At 48.9% G+C, this 19,596-nt stretch overlaps 1 long non-coding RNA gene across 1 annotated transcript in view; it reads left to right on the plus strand.

The window, feature by feature from the left end:
* Positions 1-19,596, plus strand: part of LOC146870964 (uncharacterized) — a 370,126-nt gene that overhangs the window by 190,771 nt on the left and 159,759 nt on the right. The window lies entirely within an intron of this gene.

A 19,596-nucleotide genomic window follows, 5' to 3' on the forward strand; every position in this document is an offset into this window, starting at 1 on the left:
TGTTTTAGGGTTTAGGGTAGTGCAGTGGTGTTTGGGTAGTGCAGGGGACTGTGCTGGGGGTATTGTTTTAGGGTTTAGGATAGTGCAGTGGTGTTTGGGTAGTGTAGGGGGTCATGCTGGGGATAGTGTTTCAGGGTTTAGTGTAGTGCAGTAGGGTAGTGCAGTGGTGTGTGTGTAGGTTAGCGGGTCATGCTGGGGGTATTGTTTTAGGGTGTAGGGTAGTGCAGTTGTGTTTGGGTATTGTAAGAGGTACTGCTGGGGTAGTGTTTAGGGTATAGGGTAGTGCCGTGGAGATTGTGTAGTGTAGGGGGAGATGCTGGGGGTAGCATTTTAGTGTTTAGGGTAGAGCAGTGGTGTTGGGTAGTGTAGGGGGTACTGTTGGGGGTAGTGAGTTAGGGTTTAGGGTAGTGAAGTGGAGTTTGTGTAGCGTAGGGGATCGTGTTTTAGGGTTTAGGGTAATGCAGTGGTATTTGGGTAGTACAGGGGGCCATGCTGAGGGCAGTGTTTTAGGGTTTATGGTAGTGCAGTGGTGTTTGTGTAGTGTCGGGGGTAGTGGTTTAGGGTTTAGTGTAGTGCACTAATGTGTGGGTAGAGTAGGGGGTTGTGTTGGGGGTAGTGTTTAAGGGTTTAGGGTAGTGCAGTGGTATTTGTGTAGTGTAGGGGGTTGTGCTGGGGGTAGTGGTTTAGGGTAGTGCAGTGGTGTTTGTGTAGTGTAGGGGTCGTGTTTTAGGGTTTAGGGCAGTGCAGTGGTGTTTGGGTACTCTAGGGGGTCATGCTGGGCATAGTGTTTTAGGGTTTAGGGTAGCGCAGTGGTGTTTTTGTAGTGTCGGGGTAGTGGTTTAGGGTTTAGGGTAGTGCTATGGTGTTTGTGTAGTGTAGGGTGTCGTGTTTTAGGGTTTAGGGTAGTGCAGTTGTGTTTGGGTAGTATAGGGGTCATGCTGCGGGTAGTGTTTTAGAGTTTAGGGTAGTACAGTGGTGTTTGTGTAATGTACTGGTTCGTGTTTGGAGCAGTGTTTTTGGGTTTAGGGTAGTGCAGTGGTGTTTGGGTAGCGAAGGGGGTCATGCTGGGGGTTGATTTAGGGTTAAGGGTAGGGCAGTGGTGTTTGTGTAGTATAGGGGGTCACGCTAGGGGTAATGTTTTAGGGTTTATGGTAGTGCAGTGGTGTTTGGGTAGTGTAGGGAGTCACGCTGGGGGTAGATTAAGAGTTTAGGGTAGTGCAGTGGTGTTTGTGTAGTGTAGGGGGTCATGTTTTAGGGTAGTGCAGTGGTGTTTGTGTAGTGGTTTGTGCTGGGGGTAGTGTTTTAGTGTTTAGGGTAGTGCAGTGTTGTTTGGGTATTGTAGTGGGTAATGCTGGAGGTAGTGTTTTAGGGATTAGGGTAGTGCAGTGGTGTTTGTGTAGTGGAGGTGTCGTGCTGGGGGTAGTGTTTTAGGGTTTTGGTTAGTGCAATGGTGTTTGTGTAGTGTAGGGGGTGCTGGAGTAGTGTTTTAGGGATTAGGGTAGTGCAGTGGTGTTTGTGTAGTGTTGGGGGTCGTACTGGGGATAGATTTAGGGTTAAGGATAGTGCAGTGGTCTTTGGGTAGTGTAGGGGGTCGTGCTGGGGGTAGTGTTTTAGTGTTTAGGGTAGTGCAGTGTTGTTTTCTTGTAGTGTAGGGGGTCATGTTTTAGGGTTTAGGGTAGTGCAGTGGTGTTTGGGTAGTGCAGGGGACTGTGCTGGGGGTATTGTTTTAGGGTTTAGGATAGTGCAGTGGTGTTTGGGTAGTGTAGGGGTCATGCTGGGGATAGTGTTTTAGGGTTTAGTGTAGTGCAGTAGGGTAGTGCAGTGGTGTTTGTGCAGTGTAGCGGGTCATGCTGGGGGTAGTGTTTTAGGGTTTAGGGTAGTGCAGTTGTGTTTGGGTATTGTAAGGGGTACTGCTGGGGTAGTGTTTAGGGTATAGGGTAGTGCTGTGGAGATTGTGTAGTGTAGGGGGAGGTGCTGGGGGTAGCGTTTTAGTGTTTAGGGTAGAGCAGTGGTGTTGGGTAGTGTAGGGGGTACTGCTGGGGGTAGTGAGTTAGGGTTTAGGGTAGTGAAGTGGTGTTTGTGTAGCGTAGGGGATCTTGTTTTAGGGTTTAGGGTAATGCAGTGGTATTTGGGTAGTATAGGGGGTCATGCTGGGGGTAGTTTTTTAGGGGTTAGGGTAGTGCAGTGGTGTTTGTGTAGTGTCGGGGTAGTGGTTTAGGGTTTAGTGTAGTGCAGTAATGTGCGGGTAGAGTAGGGGGTTGTGTTGGGGGTAGTGTTTAAGGGTTTAGGGTAGTGCAGTGGTGTTTGTGTAGTGTAGGGGGTTGTGCTGGGGGTAGTGGTTTAGGGTAGTGCAGTGGTGTTTGTGTAGTGTAGGGGGTCGTGTTTTAGGGTAGTGCAGTGGTGTTTGGGTACTCTATGGGGTCATGCTGGGCATAGTGTTTTAGGGTTTAGGGTAGTGCAGTGGTGTTTGTGTAGTGTAGGGGGTTGTGCTGGGGGTAGTGGTTTAGGGTAGTGCAGTGGAGATTGTGTAGTGTAGGGAGTCATGCTGGGGGTAGCGTTTTAGTGTTTAAGGTAGAGCAGTGGTGTTGGGTAGTGTAGGGGGTACTGCTGGGGGTAGTGAGTTTGGGTTTAGGGTAGTGAAATGGTGTATGTGTAGTGTAGGGGATTGTGTTTTAGGGTTTAGGGTAATACAGTGGAATTTGGGTAGTACAGGGGGTCATGCTGGGGGTAGTGTTTTAGGGTTTAGGGAAGTGCAGTGGTGTTTGTGTAGTGTAGGGGGTTGTGCTGGGGGTAGTGGTTTAGGGTAGTGCAGTGGTGTTTGTGTAATGTAGGGGGTCGTGTTTTAGGGTTTAGGGTAATGCAGTGGTGTTTGGGTACTATAGGGGGTCATGCTGGGCATAGTGTTTTAGGGTTTAGGATAGTGCAGTGGTGTTTGTGTAGTGTTGGGGTAGTGGTTTAGGGTTTAGTGTAGTGCAGTGATGTGTGGGTAGAGTGGGGGTTGTGTTGGGGGTAGTGTTTAAGGGTTTAGTGTAGTGCAGTGGTGTTTGTGTAGTGTAGGGAGTCGTGTTTTAGGGTTTAGGGTAGTGCAGTGGTGTTTGGGTACTATAGGGGGTCATGCTGGGCATAGTGTTTTAGGGTTTAGGGTAGTGCAGTGGTGTTTGTGTAGTGTCGGGTAGTGGTTTAGGGTTTAGGGTAGTGCTGTGGTGTTTGTGTAGTGTAGGGGTTCGTGTTTTAGGGTTTAGGGTAGTGCAGTGGTGTTTGGGTAGTATAGGGGGTCATGCTTTGGGTAGTGTTTTAGATTTTAGGGCAGTACAGTGGTGTTTGTGTAGTGTAGTGGTTTGTGTTTGGAGCAGTGTTTTTGGGTTTAGGGTAGGGCAGTGGTGTTTGGGTAGTGTAGGGGGTCATGGTGGGGGTTGATTTAGGGTTTAGGGTAGTGCAGTGGTGTTTGTGTAGTGTAGGGGGTCACGCTGGGGGTAATGTTTTAGGGTTTACGGTAGTGCAGTGGTGTTTGGGTAGTGTAGGGAGTCACGCTCGGGTAGATTTAGAGTTTAGGGTAGTGCAGTGGTGTTTGTGTAGTGTAGGGGGTCATGTTTTAGGGTTTAGGGTAGTGCAGTGGTGTTTGGGTAGTGTAGTGGTTTGTGCTGGGGGTAGTGTTTTAATGTTTATGGTAGTGCAGTGTTGTTTGGGTATTGTAGTGGGTCAAGCTGGAGGTAGTGTTTTAGGGATTAGGGTAGTACAGTGGTGTTTGGGTTGTGTAGGGGGTTGTGCTAGGGGTAATGTTTTAGGGTTTTGGGTACTGCAGTGGTGTTTGGGTGGTGTAGGGAGTAATGCTGGGGTAGTGTTTTAGGGTTTAGGGTAGTGCAGTGATGTGTGGGTAGTGTAGGGGGTTGTGTTGGGGTAGTGTTTAACGGTTTAGGGTAGTGTTGTGTAGGGGGTTGTGCTGGAGGTAGGGTTTTAGGGTTTAGGGTAGTGCAGTGGTGTTTGTGTAGTGTCGGGGTAGTGGTTTAGGGTTTTGGGCAGTGCCGTGGTGTTTGTGTAGTGTAGGGGTTCATGCTGGGGGTGGTGTTTTAGGGTTTAGGGTATTGCAGTGGTGTTTGTGTAGTGTAGGGGGTCGTGTTTTAGGGTTTAGGGTAGTGCAGTGGTGTTTGGGTAGTATAGGGGGTAGTGCTGGGGGTAGTGTTTTGGGGTTTAGGGTAGTGTGGTGTGTTTGGGTACTGATGGCAGTCGCGCTGGTAGTAGTGTTTTAGGCTTTAGGATAGTGCAGTGGCGTTTGTGTAGTGTAGGGGGTTGTGCTGGGAGTAGTGATTTAGGGTTTATGTTAGTGCAGTGGTGTTTGTGTAGTGTAAGGGGGAGCGATGGGGTAGTTTTTAGGGTTTAGTTTAGTGCAGTGGTGTTTGTGTAGAATAGGGGGTCATGCTGGGGGTAGTGTTTACGGGTATAGGGTAGTGCAGTGGTGTTTGGGTAGTGCAGGGGGTTGTGCTGGGGGTGGTGTTTTAGGGCTTAGGGTAGTGCAGTGATGTTTTGGTAGTGTAGGGGGTCATGCTGGGGTACTGTTTTAGGGTTTAGGGTAGTGCAGTGGTGTTTGTGTAGTGTAGGGGGTCTTGCTGGGGGTAGTGTTTTAGGGTTTAGGGTAGTGCAGTGGTGTTTGTGTAGTATAGGGGGTCAAGTTGGGGTAGTGTTTGGGTTTAGCGTAGTGCAGTGGTGTTTGTGTAGTGTAGGGGGTTGTGCTGGAGGTAGTGTTTTAGGGTTTAGGGTAGTGCAGTGGTGTTTGTGTAGTGTAGTGGGTCGTGCCTGGGTTAGTGTTTTATGGTTTAGGGTAGTGCAGTGGTGTTTGGTATTGTAGGGGGTTATGCTGGGGGTAGTGTGTTAGCATTTAGGGTAGTACAGTGGTGTATGGGTATTGTAGGGGGTCATGCTGGGGGTAGGTTTATGCTTTAGGGTAGTGCAGTGGTGTTTGTGTAGTGTAGGGCGTCACGCTGTGGGTAATGTTTTAGGGTAGTGCAGTGGTGTTTCTGTAGTGTTGGGGGAAGTGGTTTAGGGTAGTGCAGTGGTGTTTGTGTAGTGTAGTGGGTCGTGCCTGGGTTAGTGTTTTATGGTTTAGGGTAGTGCAGTGGTGTTTGGTATTGTAGGGGGTTATGCTGGGGGTAGTGTGTTAGCATTTAGGGTAGTACAGTGGTGTATGGGTAGTGTAGGGGGTCATGCTGGGGGTAGGTTTATGCTTTAGGGTAGTGCAGTGGTGTTTGTGTAGTGTAGGGCGTCACGCTGTGGGTAATGTTTTAGGGTTTAGGGTAGTGCAGTGGTGTTTGGTTCGTATAGGGGGTTGTGCTAGTGGTAGTGTTTTTGGGTTTAGGGTAGTGTAATTGTGTTTGGGTACTGAAGGGGGTCGTGCTGGGGGCAGTGTTTTAGGGTTTATGGTAGTACAGTGGTGTTTGTGTAGTGTAGGGGGTCGTGCTTGGAGTAGTGTTTTAGGGTTTAGGGTACTGCAGTGGTGTTTGTGTAGTGTAGGGGTTCATGCTGGGGGTAGTGTTTTAGTGTTTAGGGTAGTGCAGTGGTGTTTGTGTGGTGTAGGGGGTCGTGCTGGGGTTAGTGTTTTAGGGTTTAGTGTAGTGCAGTCGTGTTTGGGTAGTGTAGGGGGTCGTGCTAGGGGTAGTGTTTAAGGGTTTAGTTTAGTGCAGTGGTGTTTGAGTAGTATAGGGGGTCATGCTGGGGGTTGTGTTTATGTGTGTAGGGTAGTGCAGTGGTGTTTATGTACTGTAGGGGATCGTGCTGGGGTAGTGTTTTAGGATTTAGGGTAGTGCAGTGGTGGTTGGGCAGTGTAGGGGGTTGTGCTAGGGGTAATGTTTTAGGGTTTTTTGTAGTGCAGTGCTGTTTATGTAGGGGGTCATGCTGGGGTAGTGTTTAAGGGTTTAGAGTAGTGCAGTGGTGTTTGGGTAGTGTAGGGAGTAAAGCTGGGGGTAGTGTTTTAGGGTTGAGGGTAGTGCAGTGATGTGTGGGTAGTGTTGGGGGTTGTGTTGGGGGTAGTGTTTTAGGGTTTACGGTAGTGCAGTGGTGTTTGTGTAATGTAGGGGCTTGTGCTGGGGGTAGTGTAGTGGTGTTTGTGTAGTGTAGGGGGTTGTGCTGGGGGTAGTGTTTTAGGGTTTAGGGTAGTGCATTGGTGTTTGTTTAGTGTAGGGGGTCACGTTTTAGGGTTTAGGGTAGTGCAGTGGTGTTTGTGTAGTGTAGGGGGTCTTGCTGGGGGTAGTGTTTTAGGGTTTAGGGTAGTGCAGTGGTGTTTGTGTAGTATAGGGGGTTAAGTTGGGGTAGTGTTTGGGTTTAGCGTAGTGCAGTGGTGTTTGTGTAGTGTAGGGGGTTGTGCTGGAGGTAGTGTTTTAGGGTTTAGGGTAGTGCAGTGGTGTTTGTGTAGTGTAGTGGGTCGTGCCTGGGTTAGTGTTTTATGGTTTAGGGTAGTGCAGTGGTGTTTGGTATTGTAGGGGGTTATGCTGGGGGTAGTGTGTTAGCATTTAGGGTAGTACAGTGGTGTATGGGTATTGTAGGGGGTCATGCTGGGGGTAGGTTTATGCTTTAGGGTAGTGCAGTGGTGTTTGTGTAGTGTAGGGCGTCACGCTGTGGGTAATGTTTTAGGGTAGTGCAGTGGTGTTTCTGTAGTGTTGGGGGAAGTGGTTTAGGGTAGTGCAGTGGTGTTTGTGTAGTGTAGTGGGTCGTGCCTGGGTTAGTGTTTTATGGTTTAGGGTAGTGCAGTGGTGTTTGGTATTGTAGGGGGTTATGCTGGGGGTAGTGTGTTAGCATTTAGGGTAGTACAGTGGTGTATGGGTAGTGTAGGGGGTCATGCTGGGGGTAGGTTTATGCTTTAGGGTAGTGCAGTGGTGTTTGTGTAGTGTAGGGCGTCACGCTGTGGGTAATGTTTTAGGGTTTAGGGTAGTGCAGTGGTGTTTGGTTCGTATAGGGGGTTGTGCTAGTGGTAGTGTTTTTGGGTTTAGGGTAGTGTAATTGTGTTTGGGTACTGAAGGGGGTCGTGCTGGGGGCAGTGTTTTAGGGTTTATGGTAGTACAGTGGTGTTTGTGTAGTGTAGGGGGTCGTGCTTGGAGTAGTGTTTTAGGGTTTAGGGTACTGCAGTGGTGTTTGTGTAGTGTAGGGGTTCATGCTGGGGGTAGTGTTTTAGTGTTTAGGGTAGTGCAGTGGTGTTTGTGTGGTGTAGGGGGTCGTGCTGGGGTTAGTGTTTTAGGGTTTAGTGTAGTGCAGTCGTGTTTGGGTAGTGTAGGGGGTCGTGCTAGGGGTAGTGTTTAAGGGTTTAGTTTAGTGCAGTGGTGTTTGAGTAGTATAGGGGGTCATGCTGGGGGTTGTGTTTATGTGTGTAGGGTAGTGCAGTGGTGTTTATGTACTGTAGGGGATCGTGCTGGGGTAGTGTTTTAGGATTTAGGGTAGTGCAGTGGTGGTTGGGCAGTGTAGGGGGTTGTGCTAGGGGTAATGTTTTAGGGTTTTTTGTAGTGCAGTGCTGTTTATGTAGGGGGTCATGCTGGGGTAGTGTTTAAGGGTTTAGAGTAGTGCAGTGGTGTTTGGGTAGTGTAGGGAGTAAAGCTGGGGGTAGTGTTTTAGGGTTGAGGGTAGTGCAGTGATGTGTGGGTAGTGTTGGGGGTTGTGTTGGGGGTAGTGTTTTAGGGTTTACGGTAGTGCAGTGGTGTTTGTGTAATGTAGGGGCTTGTGCTGGGGGTAGTGTAGTGGTGTTTGTGTAGTGTAGGGGGTTGTGCTGGGGGTAGTGTTTTAGGGTTTAGGGTAGTGCATTGGTGTTTGTTTAGTGTAGGGGGTCACGTTTTAGGGTTTAGGGTAGTGCAGTGGTGTTTGTGTAATGTATGGGGTCAAGCTGGGGATAGTGTTTTAGGGTTTAGGGTAGCGCAGTGGTGTTTGTGTAGTGTAGGGGGTCATGTTGGGGGTAGATTTAGGGTTCAGGGTAATGCACTGGTGTTTGGGTAGTGTAGGGGTCGTGCTGCAGGTACACAATTAGGCTTTAGGGCAGTGCAGCGGTGTTTGTTTAATGTAGGGGTCATGATGGGGGTAGTGTTTTAGGACAGTGCTGTGGTGTTTGGGTAGTGTAGGGGGTCGTGCTGGGGGTAGTGTTTTAGTGTTTAGGGCAGTGCAGTGGTGTTTGTGTAGTGTAGGTGGTCCTGCCGGGGGGAGTCTTTTATGGTTTAGGTCAGTGCATTGGTGTTTGCGTATTGTAGGGGGTTGTGCTGGGGTAGTGTTTTAGCATTTACGGTAGTGCAGTGGTGTTTGGGTAGTGTAGGGGGTCACGCTGGGGGTAGTGTTTTAACGTTTAGGGTAGTGCAGTGGTGTTTGTGTAGTGTAGGGGGTCGTGCTGGGGGTAGTGTTTTAGGGTTTAGGGTAGTGCAGTGATGTGTGGGTAGTGTACGGGGTTGTGTATGGGTTTGTGTTGGGGTAGTGCTTAAGGGTTTAGGGTAGTGCAGTGGTGTTTGTGTAGTGTAGGGGGTTGTGCTGGGGGTAGTGGTTTAGGGTTTAGGGTAGTGCAGTGGTGTTTGTGTAGTGTTGGGGGAAGTGGTTTAGGTTTTTGGGTAGTGCCGTGGTGTTTGTGTAGTGTAGGGGTTCATGCTGGGGGTGGTGTTTTAGGGTTTAGGGTATTGCAGTGGTGTTTGTGTAGTGTAGGGGGTCGTGTTTTAGGGTATAGGGTAGTGCAGTGGTGTTTGGGTAGTACAGCGCGTAGTGCTGGGGGTAGTGTTTTGGGGTTTAGGGTAGTGTAGTTGTGTTTGGGTACTGAAGGCGGTTCTGCAGGGAGTAGTGTTTTAGGGTTTAGGGTAGTGCAGTGGTGTTTTTGTAGTGTAATGGGTCATGATGGGAGAAGTGTCTTAGGGTTTAGGGTAGCGCACTGGTGATCGAGTAGTTTAGGGGGTCGGTTTGGGGGTAGTGTTTTATGGTTTTCGGTAGTGCAGTGGTGTTTGGGTAGTGCAGGGAGTTGTGCTGGGGGTGGTGTTTTAGGGCTTAGAGTAGTGCAGTGATGTTTGGGTAGTGTAGGGGGTCATGCTGGGGTAGTGTTGTAGGGTTTAGGGTAGTGCAGTGGTGTTTGTGTAGTGTAGGGGGTCTTGCTGGGGGTAGTGTTTTAGGGTTTATGGTAGTGCAGTGGTGTTTGTGTAGTATAGGAGTTCAAGCTGGGGGTAGTGTTTGGGTTTAGGGTAGTGCAGGGGAGTTTGTGTAGTGTAGGGGGTCATGCTGGGGGTAGATTAAAGGATTAGGGTAATGCAGTTGTGTTTGAGTAGTGTAGGGGTCGTGCTGCAGGTAGAGTTTTAGCGTTTGGGGCAGTGCAGTGGTGTTTGTGTACTGTAGGGGGTCAAGCTGGGGGAAGTGTTTTAGCATTTAGGGCAGTGCAGTGGTATTTGTGTAGTGAAGGGGGTCGTGCCGGGGGTAGTGTTTTATGGTTTAGGGCAGTGCTGTGGTGTTTGGGTATTGTAGGGGGTCACGCTGGGGGTAGATTTAGGGTTTAGGGTAGTGCAGTGCTGTTTGTGTAGGGTAGGGGTGTCATATTTTAGGGTTTAGGGTAGTGCAGTGGTGTTTGGGTAGTGTAGGGGGTTGTGCTGGGGGTAGTGTTTTAGTGTTTAGGGTAGTGCAGTGGTGTTTGGGTAGTGTAGGGGGTCATACTGGAGGTACTGTTTTAGGGTTTAGGGTAGTGCACTAGGGTAGTGAAGAGGTGTTTGTGTAGAGTAGGGGGTCATGCTAGCGGTAGTGTTTTAGGGTTTAGGGTAGTGAAGATGTGTTGGGTAGTATTGGAGGCACTGCTGGCGGTAATGAGGGTTTAGTGTAGTGCAGTGATGTTTGTGTAGTATTGGTGGTAGTTCTGAGGGTAGTGTTTTAGGGTTTAGGGTGGTGCAGTGGTGTTTGGGTAGTGTAGGGTTAGTTCTGGGGGTAGTGTTTTAGGGTTTAGGGTAGTGGAGTGTTGTTTGGGTAGTATGGTGGGTCATGCTGGGGGTAGTGTTTTAGTGTTTAGTGTAGTGCAGTGGTGTTTGTGTGGTGTAGGGGGTCGTGCTGGGTTTATTGTTTCTAGGTTTTAGTGTAGTGCAGTGGTATTTGGGTAGTGTAGGGGGTTGTGGTGGGGGTAGTGTTTTAGGGTTTAGGGTAGTGCAATGGTGTTTGTGTAGTGTAAGGGGGAGCGCTGGGGTAGTGTTTAGGGTTTAGTTTAGCAGAGTGGTGTTTGTGTAGTATAGGGGGTCGTGCTGGGGGTAGTGTTTATGGGTATAGGGTAGTGCAGTGGTGTTTGTGTACTGTAGGGGTCGTGCTAGGGTAGTGTTTTAGGGATTAGGGTAGTACAGTGGTGTTTGGGTTGTGTAGGGTGTCGTGCTAGGGGTAATGTTTTAGGGTTTTGGGTACTGCAGTGGTGTTTGGGTATTGTAGGGAGGAATGCTGGGGGTAGTGTATTAGGGTTTAGGGTAGTGCAGTGATGTGTGAGTAGTGTAGGGGGTTGTGTTGGGGTAGTGTTTAAGGGTTTAGGGTAGTGCAGTGGTGTTTGTGTAGTGTAGGGGTTGTGTCGGGGGTAGTGGTTTAGGGTTTAGGGTAGTGCAGTGGTGTTTGTGTAGTGTAGGGGGTTGTGCCTGGGTTAGTGTTTTATGGTTTAGGGTAGTGCAGTGGTGTTTTGGTATTTTAGGGGGTTCTGCTGGGGGTAGTTTTTTAGCGTTCAGGGTAGTACAGTGTTGTATGGGTAGTGTAGGGGTCATACTGGGGGTAGATTTAGGGTTTAGGGTAGTGCAGTGGTGTTTGTGTAGTGTATGGCGTCCCGCTGGGGGTAATGTTTTAGGGTTTAGGGTAGTGCAGTGGTGTTTCTGTAGTGTTGGGGTAAGTGGTTTAGGGTTTAGGGTAGTGCTGTGGTGTTTGTGTAGTGTAGGGGGTCGTGTTTTAGGGTTTAGGGTAGTGCAGTGGTGTTTGGTTAGTATAGGGGGTTGTGCTAGTGGTAGTGTTTTTGGGTTTAGTGTAGTTGTGTTTGTGTACTGAAGGGGGTCGTGCTGGGGGTAGTGTTTTAGGGTTTATGGTAGTACAGTGGTGTTTGTGTAGTGTAGGGGGTCGTGCTTGGAGTAGTGTTTTAAGGTTTAGGGTAGTGCAGTGGTGTTTGTGTAGTGTAGGGGGTAGTGTTTTAGTGTTTAGGGTAGTGCAGTGGTGTTTGTGTGGTGTAGGGGGTCGTGCTGGGGTTAGTGTTTTAGGGTTTAGTGTAGTACAGTGGTGTTTGGGTAGTGTAGGGGGTCGTGCTAGGGGTAGTGTTTTAGGGTTTAGTATAGTGCAGTGGTGTTTAAGTAGTATAGGGGTCATGCTGGGGGTTGTATTTACGGGTATAGGGTAGTGCAGTGGAGTTTGTGTACTGTAGGGGATCGTGCTGGGGGTAGTGTTTTAGGGTTTAGGGTAGTGCAGTGGTGGTTGGGCAGTGTAGGTGGTTGTGCTAGGAGTAATGTTTTAGGGTTTTTTGTAGTGCAGTGCTGTTTCTGTAATCTAGGGGGTCATGCTGGGATAGTGTTTTAGGGTTCAGAGTAGTGCAGTGGTGTTTGGGTAGTGTAGGGAGTAATGCTGGGGGTAGTGTTTTAGGGTTGAGGGTAGTGCAGTGATGTGTGGGTAGTGTTGGGGGTTGTGTTGGGGGTAGTGTTTAAGGGTTTATGGTAGTGCAGTGGTGTTTGTGTAATATAGGGGCTTGTGCTGGGGGTAGTGTTTTAGAGTTTAGGGTAGTACAATGGTGTTTGTGTAGTGTCGGGAAGTGGTTTAGGGTAGAGCCGTGGTGTTTGTGTAGTGTAGGGGGTCATGTTTTACTGTTTAGGGTAGTGCAGTGGTGTTTGTGCAATGTAGGGGGTCAAGCTGGGGATAGTGTTTTAGGGTTTAGGGTAGCGCAGTGGCGTTTGTTTAATGTAGGGGTCATGTTGGGGGTTGTGTTTTAGGGCAGTGCTGTGGTGTTTGGGTAGTGTAGGGGGTCATGCTGGGGGTAGTGTTTTAGTGTTTAGGGCAGTGCAGTGGTGTTTGTGTAGTGTAGGTGGTCGTGCCAGAGGTAGTGTTTTATGGTTTAGGTCAGTGCAGTGGTGTTTGGGTATTGTAGGGGTTGTGCAGGGTTAGTGTTTTAGCATTTAGGGTAGTGCAGTGGTGTTTGGGTAGTGTAGGGGGTCACACTGGGGGTAGTGTTTTAGTGTTTAAGGTAGAGCTGTGGTGTTTGTGTAGTGTAGGGGGTCATGCTGGGGGTAGTGTTATAGGGTTTAGGGTAGTGCAATGGTGTTTGTGTAGTGTAGGGGGTGCTAGGGTAGTGTTTTAGGGTTTTGGGTAGTGCAGTGGTGTTTGGGTAGTGTAGGGGGTCGTACTGGGGATAGATTTAGGGTTTAGGATAGTGCAGTGGTGTTTTGGTAGTGTAGGGGGTCATACTGGGGGTAGGGTGTTAGGGTTTAGGGCAGTGCAGTGGTGTTTGGGTAGTGTAGGGTGATCATGCTGGTGGAAGTGTTTTAGGTTTTAGGGCAGTGCAGTGGTGTTTGGGTAGTGTAGGGGGTCGTGCTTGGAGTAGTGTGTTAGGGCAGTGCAGAGGTGTTTGTGTAGTGTAGGGGATCATTCTGGGGGTAGTGTTTTAGGGTTTAGGGTAGTGCAGTGGTGTTTTTGTAGTGTAGGGTGTCTTCTTTTAGGGTTTAGGGTAGTGCAGTGATGTTTGGGTAGTGTAGGGGGTCATGCTGGGGATAGATTTCGGGTTTAGGGCAGTGCAGTGGTGTTTGTGTAGTGTAGGGGGTCGTGGTTTAGGGTTCAGGGTAGTGCAGTGTTATTTGTGTAGTGTAGGGGGTCATGCTATTGGGTTTAGGGTAGTACAGTGGTGCTTGGGTAGTGCAGACGGTCATGGTGGGGGTAGTGTTTTAGGGTTTAGGGTAGTGCAGTAGGGTAGTGAAGATGTGTTTGTGCAGTGTAGGGGGTTGTGCTGGAGGTAGTGTTTTAGGGTTTAGGGTAGTGCAGTGGTGTTTGTGTAGTGTAGGGGGTCGTGTTTTAGGGTTTAGGGTAGTGCAGTGGTGTTTGGTTAGTATAGGGGGTTGTGCTTGTGGTAATGTTTTGGGGTTTAGGGTAGTGTAGTTATGTTTGTGTACTGAAGGGGGTCGTGCTGGGGGTAGTGTTTTAGGATTTATGGTAGTTCAGTGGTGTTTGTGTAGTGTAGAGGGTCGTGCTTGGAGTAGTGTTTTAGGTCTTAGGGTAGTGCAGTTGTGTTTGTGTAGTGTAGGGGTTCATGTTGGGGGTAGTGTTTTAGGGTTTAGGGTAGTGCCGTAGGGTAGTGAAGAGGTGTTTGTGCAATGTAGGGGGTTGTGCTGGAGGTAGTGTTTTAGGGTTTAGGGTAGTGCAGTGGTGTTTGTGTTGTCTCGGGGCAGTGGTTTAGGGTTTAGGGTAGTGCAGTGGTGTTTGGGTATTGTAGGGGGTTCTGCTGGGGGTAGTGTATTAGCGTTTAGGGTAGTACAGTGGTGTATGGGTAGTGTAGGGTGTCATGCTGGGGGTAAATTTAGGGTTTAGGGTAGTACAGTGGTGTTTGTGTAGTGTAGGGCGTCACGCTGGGGGTAATGTTTTAGGGTTTAGGGTAGTGCAGTTGTGTTTGTGTACTGAAGGTTGTCGTGCTGGGTGTAGTGTTTTAGGGTTTATGGTAGTACAGTGGTGTTTGTGTAGTGTGGGGGTCGTGCTTGGAGTAGTGGTTTAGGGTTTAGGGTAGTGCTGTGGTGTGGTGTTTGTGTAGTGTAGGGGGTCATGCTTGGAGTAGTGTTTTAGGGTTTGGGGTAGTGCAGTGGTGTTTTTGTAGTGAAGGGGGTAGTGTTTTAGGGTTTAGGGTAGTGCAGTGGTGTTTGTGTAGTGTAGGGGTTCATGCTGGGGGTGGTGATTTAGTGTTTAGGGTAGTGCAGTGGTGTTTGTGTACTGTAGGGGATCGTGCTGGGGTAGTGTTTTAGGGTTTAGGGTAGTGCAGTGGTGTTTAAGTAGTATAGGGGGTCATGCTGGGGGATGTGTTTTAGGGTTTAGGGTAGTGCAGTAGTGGTTGGGCAGTGTAGGGGGTTGTGCTAGGAATAATGTTTTATGCTTTTTTGTAGTGCAGTTGTGTTTGTGTAGTGTGGGGGTTCATGCTGGGGGTAGTGATTTAGTGTTTAGGGTAGTGCAGTGGTGTTTGTGTAAAGTAGGGGGTCATGTTGGGGGTAGTGTTTTAGGGCAGTGCTGTGGTGTTTGGGTAGTGTAGGGGGTCGTGCTAGGGGTAGTGTTTTAGTGTTTAGGGCAGTGCAGTGGTGTTTGTGTAGTGTAGGTGGTCGTGCCGGGGGTAGTGTTTTATGGTTTAGGTCAGTGCTGTGGTGTTTGGGTATTGTAGGGGGTTGTGCTGGGTTAGTGTTTTAGCATTTAGGGTAGTGCAGTGGTGTTTGGGTAGTGTATGGGGTCACGCTGGGGGTAGTGTTTTAGCATTTAGCGTAGTGCAATGGTGATTGTGTAGTGTAGGGGGTCATGCTGGGGGTAGTGTTTTAGGGTTTAGGGTAGTGCAATGGTGTTTGTGTAGTGTAGGGGGAGCTGGGGTAGTGTTTTAGGATTTAGGGTAGTTCAGTGGTGTTTGTGTAGTGTAGGGGGTCGTACTGGGGATAGATTTAGGGTTTAGGATAGTGCAGTGGTGTTTTGGTAGTGTAGGGGGTCATACTGGGGGTAGGGTGTTAGGGTTTAGGGCAGTGCAGTGGTGTTTGGGTAGTGTAGGGTGATCATGCTGGTGGAAGTGTTTTAGGTTTTAGGGCAGTGCAGTGGTGTTTGGGTAGTGTAGGGGGTCGTGCTTGGGGTAGTGTGTTAGGGCAGTGCAGAGGTGTTTGTGTAGTGTAGGGGACCATTCTGGGGGTAGTGTTTTAGGGTTTAGGGTAGTGCAGTGGTGTTTTTGTAGTGTAGGGTGTCTTCTTTTAGGGTTTAGGGTAGTGCAGTGATGTTTGGGTAGTGTAGGGGGTCATGCTGGGGTTAGATTTCGGGTTTAGGGCAGTGCAGTGGTGTTTGTGTAGTGTAGGGGGTCGTGTTTTAGGGTTTAGGGTAGTGCAGTGGTGTTTGGGTAGTGTAGGGGGTTATTCTGGGGGTAATGTTTTAGTGTTTAGGGTAGTGCAGTGGAGTTTGTGTTGTGGTTTAGGGTTCAGGGGAGTGCAGTGTTCTTTGTGTAGTGTAGGGGGTCATGCTATAGGGTTTAGTTTAGGGTAGTGCAGTGGTGTTTGGTTAGTATAGGGGGTTGTGCTTGTGGTAGTGTTTTGGGGTTTAGGGTAGTGTAGTTGTGTTTGTGTACTGAAGGGAGTCGTGCTGGGGTAGTTTTTTAGGGTTTATGGTAGTACAGTGGTGTTTGTGTAGTGTAGGGGGTCGTGCTTGGAGTAGTGTTTTAGGCCTTAGGGTAGAGCAGTTGTGTTTGTGTAGTGTAGGGGTTCATGTTGGGGGTAGTGTTTTAAGGTTTAGGGTAGTGCAGTAGGGTAGTGAAGAGGTGTTTGTGCAATGTAGGGGGTTGTGCTGGAGGTAGTGTTTTAGGGTTTAGGGTAGTGCAGTGGTGTTTGTGTTGTCTCGGGGGCAGTGGTTTAGGGTTTAGGGTAGTGCAGTGGTGTGTGTGTAGTGTAGGGGGTTGTGCCTGGGTTAGTGTTTTATGGTTTAGGGTAGTGCAGTGGTGTTTGGGTGTAGTAGGGGGTTCTGCTGGGGGTAGTGTTTTAGCGTTTAGGGTAGTACAGTGGTGTATGGGTAGTGTAGGGTGTCATGCTGGGGGTAAATTTAGGGTTTAGGGTAGTACAGTGGTGTTTGTGTAGTGTAGGGCGTCACGCTGGGGGTAATGTTTTAGGGTTTAGGGTAGTGCAGTGGTGTTTCTGTAGTGTTGGGGGAAGTGGTTTAGGGTTTAGGGTAGTGCTGTGGTGTTTGTGTAGTGTAGGGGGTCGTGTTTTAGGGTTTAGGGTAGTGCAGTGGTGTTTGGTTAGTATAGGGGGTTGTGCTAGTGATAGTGTTTTTGGAGTTAGGGTAGTGTAGTTGTGTTTGTGTACTGAAGGTTGTCGTGCTGGGGTAGTGTTTTAGGGTTTATGGTAGTACAGTGGTGTTTGTGTAGTGTAGGGGGTCGTGCTTGGAGTAGTGGTTTAGGATTTAGGGTAGTGCTGTGGTGTGGTGTTTGTGTAGTGTAGGGGGTCATGCTTGGAGTAGTGTTTTAGGGTTTGGGGTAGTGCAGTGGTGTTTTTGTAGTGTAGGGGGTAGTGTTTTAGGGTTTAGGGTAGTCCAGTGGTGTTTGTGTAGTGTAGGGGTTCATGCTGGGGGTAGTGATTTAGTGTTTAGGGTAGTGCAGTGGTGTTTGTGTACTGTAGGGGATCGTGCTGGGGTAGTGTTTTAGGGTTTAGGGTAGTGCAGTGGTGTTTAAGTAGTATAGGGGGTCATGCTGGGGGATGTGTTTTAGGGTTTAGGGTAGTGCAGTAGTGGTTGGGCAGTGTAGGGGGTTGTGCTAGGAGTAATGTTTTATGGTTTTTTGTAGTGCAGTGGTGTTTGTGTAGTGTAGGGGTTCATGCTGGGGGTAGTGATTTAGTGTTTAGGGTAGTGCAGTGCTGTTTGTGTAATGTAGGGGGTCAAGCTGGGGATAGTGTTTTAGGGTTTAGTGTAGCGCAGTGGTGTTTGTGTAGTGTAGGGGGTCATGTTGGGGATAGATTTAGGGTTCCGGGTAATACAGTGGTGCTTGGGTAGTGTAGGGGTCATGCTGCAGGTACACAATTAGGCTTTAGGGCAGAGCAGCGGTGTTTGTTTAATGTAGGGGGTCATGTTGGGGGTAGTGTTTTAGGGCAGTGCTGTGGTGTTTGGGTAGTGTAGGGGGTCGTGCTAGGGGTAGTGTTTTAGTGTTTAGGGCAGTGCAGTGGTGTTTGTGTAGTGTAGGTGGTCGTGCCGGGGGTAGTGTTTTATGGTTTAGGTCAGTGCAGTGGTGTTTGGGTATTGTAGGGGGTTGTGCTGGGTTAGTGTTTTAGCATTTAGGGTAGTGCAGTGGTGTTTGGGTAGTGAAGGGGGTAATGCTGGGGGTAGTGTTTTAGCGTTTAGGGTAGTGCAATGGTGATTGTGTAGTGTAGGGGGTCATGCTGGGGTAGTGTTTTAGGGTTTAGGGTAGTGCAATGGTGTTTGTGTAGTGTAGGGGGAGCTGGGGTAGTGTTTTAGGATTTAGGGTAGTTCAGTGGTGTTTGTGTAGTGTAGGGGGTCGTACTGGGGATAGATTTAGGGTTTAGGATAGTGCAGTGGTGTTTTGGTAGTGTAGGGGTCATACTGGGGGTAGGGTGTTAGGGTTTAGGGCAGTGCAGGGGTGTTTGGGTAGTGTAGGGGGATCATGCTGGTGGAAGTGTTTTAGGTTTTAGGGCAGTGCAGTGGTGTTTGGGTAGTGTAGGGGGTCATGCTTGGGGTAGTGTGTTAGGGCAGTGCAGAGGTGTATGTGTAGTGTAGGGGACCATTCTGGGGGTAGTGTTTTAGGGTTTAGGGTTGTGCTGTGGTGTTTTTGTAGTGTAGGGTGTCTTCTTTTAGGGTTTAGGGTAGTGCAGTGATGTTTGGGTAGTGTAGGGGGTCGTGCTGGGAGTAGTGTTTTAGGGTTTAGGGTAGTGAAGTGGTGTTTGTGTAGTGTAGGGGGTCATGCCGGGGATAGATTTAGGGTTTAGGGTAAAGCAGTGGTGTTTGTGTAGTGTAGGGGGTCGTGTTTTAGGGTTTAGGGTAGTGCAGTGGTGTTTGGCTAGTGTAGGGGGTTATTCTGGGGGTAGTGTTTTAGTGTTTAGGGTAGCGCAGTGTTGTTTGTGTAGTGTAGGGCATCATGCTATAGGGTTTAGGGTAGTACAGTGGTGCTTGGGTAGTGCAGACGGTCGTGCTGGGGATTGTGTTTTATGGTTTAGGGTAGTGCAGTTGTGTTTGGGTAGTGTAGGGGGTCATGCTGGGGGTAGTGTTTTAGGGTTTAGGGTAGTGCAGTAGGGTAGTGAAGAGGTGTTTGTGCAGTGTAGGGGGTCATTCTGGTGGTAGTGTTTTAGGGTTTAGGGTAGTGCAGTTGTGTTTGGGTAGTGTAGGGGGCACTGCTAGTGGTATTGTTTTAGGGTTTCGGGTAGTGTAGTGGTGTTTGTGTAGAGTAGTGGGTCATGACAGTGGTAGTGTTTTAGGGTTTAGGGTAGTGCAGTGGTGTTGGGTAGTGTAGGAGGTACAGCTGGGGGTAATGTTTTAGGGTTTAGGGAAGTGCAGTGATGTTTGTGTATTATTGGGGGTATTTCTGGGGTCGTGTTTTAGGGATTAGGGTAGTGCAGAGGTGTTTGGGTAGTGTAGGGTTAGTGCTGGGGGTCGAGTTTTAGGGTTTAGGGTAGTGGAGTGGTGTTCGGGAAGTATGGGGGGTCGTGCTGGGGATGGTGTTTTAGGGTTTAGGGTAGTGCAGTGGTGTTTGTGTGGTATAGGGGTCGTACTGGGGTGGTGTTTTAGGATTTAGTTTAGTGCAGTGCTGTTTGTGTAGTACAGGGGGTCGTGCTGGGGGTAGTGTTTATGGGTATAGGGTAGTGCAGTGGTGTTTCTGTACTGTAGGGGTTCGTGCTGGGTAGTGTTTTAGGGTTTAGGGTAGTACAGTGGTGTTTGTGTAGTGTAGGGGGTTGTGCTGGGGGTAGTGTTTTAGGGTTTAGGGTAGTGCAGTGGTGTTTGTGTAGTGTTGGGGGTAGTGGTTTAGGGTTTAGGGTAGTGCTGTGGTATGGTGTTTGTGTAGTGAAGGGGGTCATGCTTGGAGTAGTGTTTTAGGGTTTGGGGTAGTGCAGTGGTGTTTTTGTAGTGTAGGGGGTCGTGTTTTAGGGTTTTGGGTAGTGCAGTGGTGTTTGTGTAGTGTAGGGGGTTGTGCTGGGGTAGTGTTTTAGCGTTTAGGGTAGTACAGTGGTGTTTGGTTAGTGTAGGGAGTCATGCTGGGGGTAGATTTAGGGTTTAGGGTAGTGCAGTGGAGTTTGTGTAGTGTAGGGCGTCACGCTGGGGGTAATGTTTTAGGGTTTAGGGTAGTGCAGTGGTGTTTCTGTAGTGTTGGGGGAACTGGTTTAGGGTTTAGGGTAGTGCCGTTGTGTTTGTGTAGTGTAGGGGGTCGTGTTTTAGGGTTTAGGGTAGTGCAGTGGTGTTTGGTTAGTATAGGGGGTTGTGCTAGTGGTAGTGTTTTTGGGTTTAGGGTAGTGTAGTTTTGTTTGGGTACTGAAGGAGGCCGTGCTGGGGGTAGTGTTTTAGGGTTTATGGTAGTACAGTGGTGTTTGTGTAGTGAAGGGGGTCGTGCTTTGAGTAGTGTTTTAGGGTTTAGGGTAGTGAAGTGGTGTTTGTGTAGTGTAGGGGTTCATGCTGGGGGTAGTGATTTAGTGTTTAGGGTAGTGCAGTGGTGTTTGTGTAGTGTAGGAGGTTGTGCTGGGGTAGTGTTTTAGCGTTTAGGGGAGTACAGTGGTGTTTGGTTAGTGTAGGGAGTCATGCTGGGGATAGATTTAGGGTTTAGGGTAGTGCAGTGGAGTTTGTGTAGTGTAGGGTGTCACGCTGGGGGTAATGTTTTAGGGTTTGGGGTAGTGCAGTGGTGTTTCTGTAGTGTTGGGGAAACTGGTTTAGGGTTTAGGGTAGTGCTGTTGTGTTTGTGTAGTGTAGGGGGTCGTG

The sequence above is a fragment of the Triturus cristatus genome, chromosome 1_1 (genome assembly GCF_964204655.1).
Source record: "Triturus cristatus chromosome 1_1, aTriCri1.1, whole genome shotgun sequence".
NCBI lineage: Eukaryota > Metazoa > Chordata > Amphibia > Caudata > Salamandridae > Triturus > Triturus cristatus.